This window comes from Neovison vison, chromosome 7, assembly GCF_020171115.1.
Source record: "Neovison vison isolate M4711 chromosome 7, ASM_NN_V1, whole genome shotgun sequence".
Classification (NCBI taxonomy): Eukaryota; Metazoa; Chordata; class Mammalia; order Carnivora; family Mustelidae; genus Neogale; species Neogale vison.
The window spans coordinates 57,107,170-57,119,274 of NC_058097.1; positions in this window are offsets into that span (position 1 = coordinate 57,107,170).

Below are 12,105 nucleotides of genomic sequence, written 5' to 3' on the forward strand. Positions count from 1 at the left end.
CCTAAGAGCCGAAGCCTCCGTTTCACTCACAGTATCAAACCTGCACAGAGTCCATCCTTGTTCTATCTTCTTTCCTCTACTGAGAAGATACTGCCATGAATGGGTGTCCACCTGAAGGAATTTCCCTGAACAGAGACCAATCGATGGTCACTGGTAAGGGCTCTGTATGGGAGTCCTTGTTTTCAACACAGACAGGTCTAAGAGCTTCCAACTAAGCACAGCCTCAACCCTGTCACGAGTCTGTCCTAAAGCACACTTCCCTCACTACATTTGAAGGGTTTCCAACTGAGTTAGACAGTGTGGATGAGCATAGGTCGTGCTCTGCCACTATACGTTTTAGCCCCTGAGCGCCATAGCCTCCACTTTTCTCACAGTATCCAACCTGCACAGAGTCCATCGTTGTTCTATCTTCTTTCCTCTGTGGCAGAAGATACTGCTACAAATTGGTGTCTGCATGAAGGAGATTCCCTGAACACAGACCTTCCTATGGTCACTGGTATGCATGTTGGAGACTAGGGCCCTGTACGGGCCTATCCAAGTTTTCCACACAGTCAGTTCCAACAGCTTCCACCTTTCGACAGACTCAACCCTGTCACAAGTCCCTCCTAAAGCACACTTCCCTCTCCAGGTTTCAATCCTTTTCGACACAGGGAGACAGTGTGGATGACCACCGGTCATGCTCTTCCAATATAGGTTTTGGACGCCTAAGAGCAGTAACCAGCTCTTCACTCACAGTAACCAATCTGCCCACATTCTGTCCTTTTTCTATCTTCTTTCCTCAAGTGGAAAGACACTGCCTCGAATGGGTGTCTAAATGGAGGGGTTTTCCTGCACACAGACCTTTTCATGGTCACCGGTATGGAATTCCCATACTGGGGCTCTGAGTGTGATTCTTCAAGTTTTCAACTCAGTCAGTTCCAACAGCTTCCAACTTTCCGCAGCCTCCCACTTGTTGTGATCCATCATAAAGCACAGTTCCTTCACGAAGTTTGAAGCGCTTTTGACTGAGGTTGTCAGTGTGGTAGAACACAGGTCATGCCCTGCCAATATGCGTTTTGGACTCCTAAGAGCCATAGCCTGCACTTCCCTCACAGTTTCAAACCTCCCAGAGTCCATCCTTGTTCTATCTTCTTTCCTCTACTGAGAGGACACTGCCACGAATAGGTGTCCACCTGAAGGAATTTCCCTGAACAGAGACCAATCGATTGTCACTGGTAAGGGCCCTGTATGGGACTCCTTGTTTTCAACATAGGTCTAAGAGCTTCCAACTAAGCACAGCTTCAACCGTGCCACGAGTCTGTCCTAAAGCACACTTCCCTCACTACATTTGAAGGGTTTCCAACTGAGTTAGACAGTGTGGATGAGCACAGGTCGTGCTCTGCCACTATACGTTTTGGACCCCTGAGCACCGTAGCCTCCACTTCTCTCACAGTATCCAACCTTCAACGCGAAAGACGCGTCCGAACCCCGCCAGAAAGCCCTCCGGGAGGCAGGCTCCAGTGAGTATGACACCTCCTGCTCCTCAGCCTGTGGTGGTCCCCTATCTGGCCCTGTCCATTGAGGCCGGGCCTGCCCCGAGCCCCGGACATGAACCCTCGCCTACTTCCTCAGCCTTCTGTTTCCAGGGTCCTGTCCCTCGGGGCCTCCCACTGGGGAACCCTGAGTTCCTGCCATGACTCGCCTTCCATCCCAGCACAAACCGTGCCTTTCAACCTTTGGACAAGCCTCAGAGGGAGAGAAACCTGCATTCCCCAACTGAGGTCAGCCCCATCCTTGGGTGCCCCAGACGCCTAAGAAGTCAGAGGCGGACGCCCAGCCGCAACCCGTCCCTCAACTCTGCTCCAGGAACGCTCTCCTGCGCTGGGGCCCCCAGGTGGGCCGCGTCCTCTCGGTGCATTTTCCGGGTGCCTGCGACAAGCCCCAAGTGAGAAATGGCCCTCGGCCACAGGGAGCAGGGCCGTCTGCAGGTCTGCCCAACACGGGCCAATTCTCACGAGCGTTCTGCCCAAACTGATCCCATTTGGGGCAGAATGCCCAAACTGATCCCATTTGGGGCAGAATGCTCGTGAGAATTGGCCCGAAAACATCTGGTGAACTCCCTTCGGATGCCGCACGTCTGCAGGGCTGGCACCTGGGCATGGCCCGGCATCGCGCTTGCGTCCGAACCCCGCGAGAAAGCCCTCTGGCAGGCAGGCTCTGGCGAGGTCGTCGCCTCCTGCTCCTCAGCCTCTGGTGGTCCCCTCCCTGGGGCTCTCCGATGGGGCCGCGGCTGCACCGAGGCCTGGGCGTGAACCCTCGCCTTCTTCCCCAGCCTTACATCTCCAGGGTCCTGTCCCTCGGGGCCTCCAACTGGGGAACCTTGAGTCCCGTGCCACGCCTCTCCCTCCCACCTTGGCACCAACGGTGCCTTTAGGCGCTTTGGACCAAGCTCAGAGCGAGAGAAACCTTCGTGCCCCCACTGAGGTCAGCCCCATCCTTGGGCGCCCCAGCCGCAGGAAAAGTCGGAGGCAGACGCCGGGCTGCCACCCATCCCTCAACTCTGCTCCAGGAACGTTCCCCTGCGCTGGGGCCCCCAGATGGGCCACATCGTCTTGGTGCATTTTCTGGGTGGCCATGACAGGCCCCGAGCATGTAAGGGCCCTCGGCCACAGGGAGCAGGGAGTTTTTTTGTCAGCCTCCAGTGTCCAGGGTTCTTTCCTCGGCCCCTCCATTTGTGGATCCCCGAGTCCTGCGCCCTGAGCCCACCTGCTACTCCAGTGGAAACGGTGCCTTTTGGACCTGCAGAAAAGCCTCAGAGTGAGAGAAACCTTCATGCCCCCACTGAGGCCATCTCCAACCCTCGGCACCCCAGCTGCCCAAAAAGTCGGAGGCAGATGCCCAGCCACAACCCCTCCCTCATCTCTGCTCCAGGAAAGCTCCCTTGCTCCGGGGCCCCAGCTGGGCCTCATTGTCTACTCGTTTCCCGGGTTTCCAGGACATGGTCCAAGTGAGAAAGGGTCCTTGTCCATGGGGGACAGGGCAGCCCACTGGGCTGCCCAATGCCAGCCAATCCCTGGAGATTTCTGCCCATAACCATATCGATTTTGGAGAGCAAGAAACCTTCCCACCATTATAAACTACCACCCCCCACACCGTCAGCTTTCCCCCTGGCCAGAAACCCCGATTCTGTCACACTGCAGGACTTATTTCCTCAATTCAACTCCGATGTGAGCCGGCACCAGTGCCGACTGATCAGAGCTACCATTCCCCAAGGCTGTAACCCTATCCCTATATTGCGTTTTCAGACTTTCTTCTACAGGGGCCTGTTCCCCAGCTCTCTGGCTTGGGAAGCCTGGAGTCACACTGTAGGAATCCGCCTGGCACCCAGGAGGAAACCAGTCCTTTTGGAGTGGCACGGAGCCGTCAGAGTGGGAGAAATCTGGGTGTCCCCATGATGTCCCCCCACCCACGTTCTGCAGCATCCCAGAGCCTGATGTGCTGCCTGACTCCCATCGTCAACTCAGTTCCTCGGGGAACGCACCTCCGGACCAGCAGTTCGGGCCTACCACACCCTAGCTCAGCTCTCCTTAGTAACCCCTGTCAGCTCTAGGCAGACCTGGAACTCCCCTGCCTGCCACAAAGCTCTGGGATCCCCTCTCCTTCTTCTCAGTTGACACCAGCCCAAGGCTTTCATGAGAAAGGGGGAAGGCAACCTCCTGAATGCTTAACACCTCCTTTCCTCTTCTGCCCTATTTCTCTCCACTTACCTTTGTACTTTGGCAAACTGGAAGGAACATATCAATGGAAGGTGGACATGCTCTGACATCTGAATCTTCCTGGCAGCTTTCTGAGGGCTCCTTATGCAAACAGAAACTAGTGTGTCCTACCACAATGCATCTGAAAATGATCATTGACAGAACAGGAGAGTGAAAATCCCTCCATTTTTACCTCACTCATGAAGCAGAACATGGTCTTCTTCTTTCCTTCCTTGACTTCCATTCCAATTTGTTTCCATGCAGTGTTCATTCCTTTGCTTCAGGGGTAGGATTTCGTGATTCCTCGCCTGCACAGAACACCCAGAGCTCATCACAACGAGTGCCCTCCCTAATAGCCATCACCCATTGAACCCTTCCCCTCCACACCCCTGCTCCCTAGGCCCCCTTGGTTGGTGCTCTAAGTTTGAGTCTCTTTCCTCATTGACCAATCTTTCTCCCCTCACTATGTTCATGTTTTCTTTCTGAAATTCCATAGAAACCAAATTATAGGCTATTGGTCTTTTCATACTGATTTTGCTTAGCTAAATCCACTCTAGATCCATCCACATCCTTGCAAATGGTAAGATTTCATTCTTTCTGAACCCGGCTCCTATTCTATTAAGAAGATGTGGGAGATTATCTATCTACATTCATATATATATATATATATATATATATATATATATATCTTTTTTTTTAGCAGCTCAATTTTTTTTCCAATTTATTTATTTTCAGAAAAACAGTATTTATTATTTTTTCACCACACCCAGTGCTCCATGCAAGCTGTGCCCTCTATAATACCCACCACCTGGTACCCCAACCTCCCACCCCCCCGCCACTTCAAACCCTATATATATATATCTTATCAGTGAATGTAATTTGGGACTCCCTCCATCGTTTTGCTATGGTTGATAATGCTGGTGTCCATATCATGGTGCTTGTACCCCATTGAATGTGCCGTTTAGGGAAATACCTAGGAGGGCAACTGCTGGATCCTAGGGTTGTTCATTTCTTAGCATTTGAAGGAATCACTGTGCTCATTTCCAGAGTGGCTGCCACAACCCGCATGCCCATAGGCAGTACAGGAGGGTTCCACTTGAAGCAGAACATTCCCTGCCAGCAATTTCCTAAGGAGGAAACAGAAAACCTGGGGGATAACATGACTCACCCATGTCTGGCAAGGAGTCCCAGAAATTCACCCCAGAGTTCCTAACGCCATGCCCTGGGAAGCCATCAGAATGCCTCTATCCAGTGGAATTCCCAAAGACTCTCCTTCTGACTTCACCACCCATGAAACTGCAGAGAATGACATGGCCAACTCTCTAGATGGTCCACTGAGTGAAACTAGAAAATCAAGCTTCCCTTTTCAATCGTCCAAGGCTCCTTGGAATCCTTTTGAATGTTCCCTCTGCCCTCATCAGAACTCTTTGGATAAAAAAGATGAATCCATTAGGATCCATCCCCTTGGACAAAGGAGAAGTCATCATCCAAGCCATCATCCAAGCCTCCATCTTACCACAAACAGACACCTCACTCTAGATGCTGGCCATTCCACCATAGCCTGGGACCTATGGAATAAACACTGTTTGGTGAAGGAATACATTCTAGGTCCCAAACACACACCGAGTCCATCTCATCTTCCTTTTCGAATCCAAGGGATTGCCTAGGAAAGAGACGTTCCAGATACCTCTGTGAGCCAGAAATAAACAGAGAAAATGAGATTCCCCTGCCAGGTGCTCCCTGCAGGGAAACTCAGGAAACTTAGCACCCACTCTACATCGCTGACAGCTGCGTTAGTGTGACTTTTGGGCTCCACTGGAGGTGAGAGGAAAAAAACACAGGGTGTTTGGGGTGAAAGAGAAGTTTTACCTCCTATGCTGGCATGGATGTGCCATTGTGCCCCATGGGCCTGCTGTTTTCTCTGAATGCTGACATCCTGGGACAAGAGGCAGGACTGACTCAAACGCTGATTTCCAAACTTCAGGTCTTGTGGAGCCAGAGCGAAGAAGGGTTGTCAGGTGCGGATAAGTAGGTGCCTCCCACCTAAAGTCTACGCACCTGCTCCGATTCCTGGGAGAAGGAGAGATACGTGCTTGTTTCTTAAGTGGTCATTCACTTCCTTCTCAAGCCGGCCAATGCCCTTTTCCTTTTTGGAGAAGAAAAAAGACTCTTCCAAACAGACACTCAACTCCTCAGTTCCAAAGGCACCATGTGTTAGGTTTGGTTCCCCCCATCTCCAGACCCCACCGGGAGGACCCTCCTGAACCATCCTAACAGCAGATTACCAGCAAACCTGGGACAACTGGGCACAATGCTGAGTGGGGGCCCGGCTCCAGGGTTGTTACTACCACTCTTGAACCTGGGGAAACAGAGTCTTCAGTTCAACACTCCATTCTGTAAAAACGAGCTGCAGTGCCTCACGTTTCAGGGCCTCTCACCCAGCACCACTGCCCTCAGAGCCAGCAGGCTGCACAGACTCCTCTTCCGGTGTGTTTCCCATGGCAGCTCGCTGCTGCCTCCAGTGGTGGCAAGCAGCATTGCCATGCCTTCAGGGGTCTCTCATTCCACAGCTCACCACGCCCTCGAGTGGCATGAATCGGCACTGCCGGGCCTTCCACAGACTCTTTTTTTTTTTTTTTTTTTTTTAAAGATTATTTATTTATTTATTTGAGAGAGAGAGACAGTGAGAGAGAGCATGAGCGAGGAGAAGGTCAGAGAGTGAAGCAGACTCCCCATGGAGCTGGGAGCCTGATGTGGGACTCGATCTCGGGACTCCAGGATCACGCCCTGAGCCGAAGGCAGTCGTCCAACCAACTGAGCCACCCAGGCGTCCCCCTTCCACAGACTCTTAATGCACCTTACAAACCCTCCACAGGTCTGTCCCACTGGAACTTTCCCTCCAGATTGGGAACTCTGGGCCACACCCCACGAGTCCGCCTGCCACCCAGGAGGAAACCGTGCCATTCCAAGCTATGCAGAACCCTAGGAATGGAACAACCCACATGCCTCCCTGAGGACACGCCGAACTCACTGCCTGACGTGCTTCCTGACCACTGTGCTCGACTCAGTCCCCAGGGTTTTCACCTCAGTAGCGGGAAATAGGGCCTGGATACCCCTAAGCCCTAACCCAAACCCTAGTTTGTGTTTTCAGGCTTCTGTGCCTAGAGACCTGGCCCACAAGCCCTCCAGATTGGGAATCCCTGAGCCACACCTAAGGACTCTGCCTGCCATCCAGGAGGAAACCCTTCTGTTCGGAGCTGCCCAGAACCCTCAGACTGCAAGAGACCCGCATGCATTCCTGAGGCCACCCTCACCGCAGATTGCCCATACGTCAAAAAAAGCCAGAGCTTGAAGCGCTGCTTGACCCCTATTTTCGACTCAGCCCATCAGGGAACCCACTTCGGCGCTGGGATATTGGGTCTGCCATGCCCCTAAGCCCTAACGCTAACCCTACGTTGGCTTTTCTGGCTTTCGTACCCAGAGAACTGGCCCCCAAGTCCTCCAGATTGGGGACACCTGAGCCACACCCCAGGGCTCTGGCTGCCACCCAGGAGGAAACCGTGCCCATCTGAGCTGCGCAAAACCCTCAGAGCATGAGAAACCTGCATGCCCCTCTAAAGCCACCCCAACCATCAGCAGCCCCCAGCCATAAAGCCGGATTCTGCCACAGTGCTGGAGAAATGCCCTCAACTCATCCATGAGGGGACCCAGCCTCAGTACCGGCAGATTGGGCCTCTAATGCCCCTAGGCCCTAACACTTACCCTAGGTCAATTGTACAGGCTTCTGTGCCCAGAGTGCAGGCTCCCAAGCCCACCAGATTGGGGATGCCTGAGATTCACACAGGCACTCTGCCACCCACCTAGGGAGAAATGGTGCCATTTGGAGTTGCACAGAAATCTCAGAGCGGGAGAAACATGCATAGCCCTGGAGGGCAATCCCAGCATCTGTGCCCCCACAGACCCAAACCCCCAAGACTCTGACCTGCCGCCTGATACCAGCCCTCTACTCAGCCCTTGGGGGAACCCTCTGGGAGATCAGGCCTGCCATGCCCTAGGCCCTAACCTTCACCCTACCTTGGGTTTTCAGACTTCCATCATCAGAGCCTGGCTGACAAACCCTCGACACTGGGGAATCTGTAGTGACACCACAGGACTTCTGCCTGCCCTATAGAAGGAAAAGAAGTCTTAAGAAGCTGCCCAAAACCCACAGATTATGAGAAACCTGCATAAACCCTGAGACCACCCTCATCTATGGAGGCCATCCCTGGATAGTAATACACATTCCTACACTCAGCTTGAGACCCGACCTCTAGTCAGCCACCCAGGTAGCTGGCCCCAGAGCCAGTAGATCAGACCTGCCATACCCCTATGCCCTAATCCTAACGCTATCTTGGGTTATCAGGCATCTGTCCCTAGAGGCCTGGTCTCAAATCCCTCCATACGGGGGACCCATGAGCCACAAAACAGAACTCCTCCTGCCCCCACAGAAGGAAACCTTGCTATTTGGAGCCATGTAAAACCCTCAGAGTAGAGGAAACCTGCATGGCCCCTGAGGCGACCCTCACATTCAGAGGCCGCCCTGGACACATACCCGCATTGTGACCCTCAGCCTGAGCCCCGTTTTCAACTCAGGCCCCTGGTTAGCTCGCTACAGAGCCACAGATGAGGCCTGCCATGACCCTAAGCCCTAATCGTAACCCTAGGTTGGATTTTCTGGCATCCATATCCAGAGCCCTGCTCTCAAATCCCTCCATATGTGGAATCCATGAGCCATAAAAGAGGACTTCTCCTGTCCCCCAGAATGAAACCTTGCTATTTGGAGCTGTGCAACATCCATAGAGCAGGAGAAACCTCCATAGCCCAATGAGGCCACCCTCTCATTCAACAGCCCTCAGAGACACAAACTACAAACTGAGCAACTGCATGACACTCACCCTAACTGCACATCCCAGGGTGCTCGCGTCAGCATCTTCAGATCATACCTGCCATGCTCTAGGCCCTAACCCTAACCCTAGCTTGGGTTTTCAGACTTCCTTCCCCAGTGTCTGGGCCCAAAAGCCCTCTAGATTGGGGACTCCAGAGCTACAACACAGGATCTGCCTGCCCTCCAGAATGAAACCGTGCCCTATGGATCTGCACTAAATGCCCAGATTAGGAGAAACCTGCATGGCCCCTGAGGCAGCTCTGGACACTACTGCGCAGTCTGACACAGCCTGAGCCCCACCCATGAAATCAACCCCTTCAGAAGCTCACCCCAGAGTCAGCAGATTAGGTCTGCAATGCCCCAAGCCCCAATCCTAAGCCTCAGTTGGGTTTCAGGCATTGATACCCAGAGCCCTGCTCTTAAATCCCTCCATATAGGGGACCCCTGAGCCATACGACAGGACTCCTCCTGTCCCTAGAAGGAAAGCTTGCTATTTGGAGCTGCGTAAAACCTCCAGAGCAGGAGAGACACCATGAGGCCAGCCCCACATTCAGTGACCCTCAGGGACCCAAACTCTAGCCTGATCGACTGTCTGACAGTTACCCTAACTTAAGATCCCGGGGAACTTGCCTCAATGTATGCAGAATGGGCATGCCATGCCCTAGGCCTATCCCTCACCCTAGCCTGGATTTTCAGACTTCCATCCCCAGAGTCCTGGCCCACAAGCCCTCCAAATTGGGGACTCTGGAGCCACACCACATGACTCTGCCTACCCTCTAGAAGGAAACTGTGCCCTATGGAGCTTCACAAAACCCTAGATTAGAAGAAACCTGCATGACCCCTGAGTCCATGCCCATTTACGGAGGCTGTCAAGGGACAGTAAAACACATTCTGACACTCAGCTTGAGACCAGACTTCCAGTCAGCTACTCAGATAGCTGGCAACAAAGCCAGCAGATGGGACCTGCCATGCCCCTAGGCCCTAAACCTAACCTTAATTTGGGTTTTCAGGCCCCTGTCCCTAAAAGCCTGATCTCGAATCCCTCCATATAGGGGACCCCTGAACCACAAAACAGAACTTCTCCTGCCCCCAGAAGGAAAACTTGTTATTTAGAGCTGTGTAAAAATGTCAGAGTAGGAGAAACATTCATGGCCCCTAAGGCCACCCCACCTTCACAGGACGCCATGGACACAACCCCTCATTATGAACCTCAGCCTGAGCCATTTTTTCAACCTAGCACCTTGAGTTGCTCGCCCCAGAGCCAGAAGATCAGGCCCGCCATGCCCCTAGGCCCTAATCCTAACCCTATGCTGGGCTTTCTATTATCCATACCCAGAACCCTGCTCTAGAATCCCTCCATATGGGGGACCCCTGAGACATAAAACAGGACTATTCCTGTCCCCTGAAGGAAACATTGTTATTTGGAACTGCACAAAACCCCCAGAGGGGGAAAAACATCCATGGCCTCATGAGGCCACCCTCACATTCCGTGGCCCTATGGACCAAACTCAAGCCTGAGAGACCTCCTTACACTTGCCCTAACTGCAGATCCCAGGGGATTCACCTCAGCATCTGCAGATCTGGCCTGCCATGCCTAAGCCCTAAAACTCACCCTAGGTTGGGTTTTCAGACTTCCGTCCCCAGAGTCCTGGCCCCCCAGCCCCCCAGACTAGGGACTCTTGAGCCCCATCACAGAACTTGGCCAATCCTCCATGTTAGGGTCTGTAATCAAAGGAGCGAGACTGATCCAAAGTGAAGGTGAAGCAAAGCTTTATTTCGCACCAAGCATCGAGAATCAAATTGACCGGTCAGCGCCCTCTCTTGCAAAGAGGGGACCCCTCACAGCCTCACAGACTAACTTTTATAGAGGTAGTTTAGCTGGGCTATACACAGGTGGCCAATGAGATTGCAATACACAGAGAAAACTGCACAGTCATGCTAAGCCTGCCACACACAGGGAAAAAAAAAAAAAAAAAACCTGCTAGGTAACACACGGGTGGCCAATTGAATTTCAATTTACCCTAGCAGATATATGTGCCCCCAACTGATTGGATGTCTTCACCTGGCCTGACCCACCCTTGTATCTAGGCTTTGCAAGTAAGTTCCTCTGGGAGGGGCAGGTGAGCCCCTCTAAGTTTACTGCATAGGGTCAATCTAAGTTCACTACATAAACACAAAATGACTCCCTCTGGCCAACCAGGCCCTTACACTCCAGAAGGAAACTATGCCCTATAGAGCTGCCCAAAACACCCAGATTAAGAGAAACCTGCATGGCTTCCGAAGGACACCCCCATTTACTGAGGCCATCCCTGGACAGTAATACACATTCTGACACTCAGCTTGAGCCCTCACCTCCACTCAAGCCTCCCAGGTAGCTGGCCCCAGGGCCAGCAGATCGGACCTGCCATACTCCTAGGCCCTAACCCTAACCCTAGCGTTGGTTTCCAGACATCTATCCATAGAGGCCTGGTCTCGAATCCCTCCATATGGTGGACCCCTGAGCCACAAAACAGAACTCCTCCTGCTCCTCGAGAAGAAAACCTTGCTATTTAGAGCTCTGAAAAACCTCAGAGTAGGAGAACCTGCATGGCCCCTGAGGCCTCCCCCACTTTCAGAGATTGCCCTGGACACACACACGCATTGTGACCCTCAGCCTAAACCTGTTTTCAACTCAGGCCCTTGGGGAGCTCACCCCAGAGTCAGCAGCCTGTCAAATCCCTGCACCCTATTCCTAATCCTAGGTTGGGCTTTCCGGCATCCATACCCAGAGCCCTGCTCTCGAATCCCTCCATATGGAGGACCCCTGAGCCATAAAGTAGGACTCCTCCTGTCCCCCAGAATGAAATCTTGCTATTTGGAGCTGCACAAATCCCCCAGAGTGGGAGAAACATCCATGGTGCCATGAGGCCAGCCCCACATTCGGCAGACCTAATGGACAAGAACTCGAGCCTGAGCATCTGCTGGACACTCGCCCTAACTGCAAATCCCAGGGAGCTCATCTCAGAGTCTGCAGATTGGGTCTGTCAGGCCCTAGGCCCTAAACCTAACCCTAGTTTGGGTTTCAGACTTCTGTCCCCACAGGCCTGGCCCAAAAGCCCTCCAGACTGGGGCTCTGAAGCCACACCACAGAACTCTGCCTGCCCTTCAGAAGGAAACCATGCCCTTTGGACCTGTAAAAAAAAACCAAATTAAGGGAAACCTGGAAGCTTCCGATGCCACCCGCATTTAAGGAGGCCACCCCTGGACAGTGATACACATTGTGGCACTCAGCTTGAGCCCTGATCTCCAGTCAGCCACCCAGGTAACTGGCCCCAGAGCCAGCAGGTTGGACCTGCCATGCCACTAGGCCTTAAACCTAACCCAAATTTGGGATTTCAGGCATCTGTGCCTAGAGGCCTAGTCTCGAATCCCTCCATTTGGGGACCCTGACCACAAAACGGAACTCTT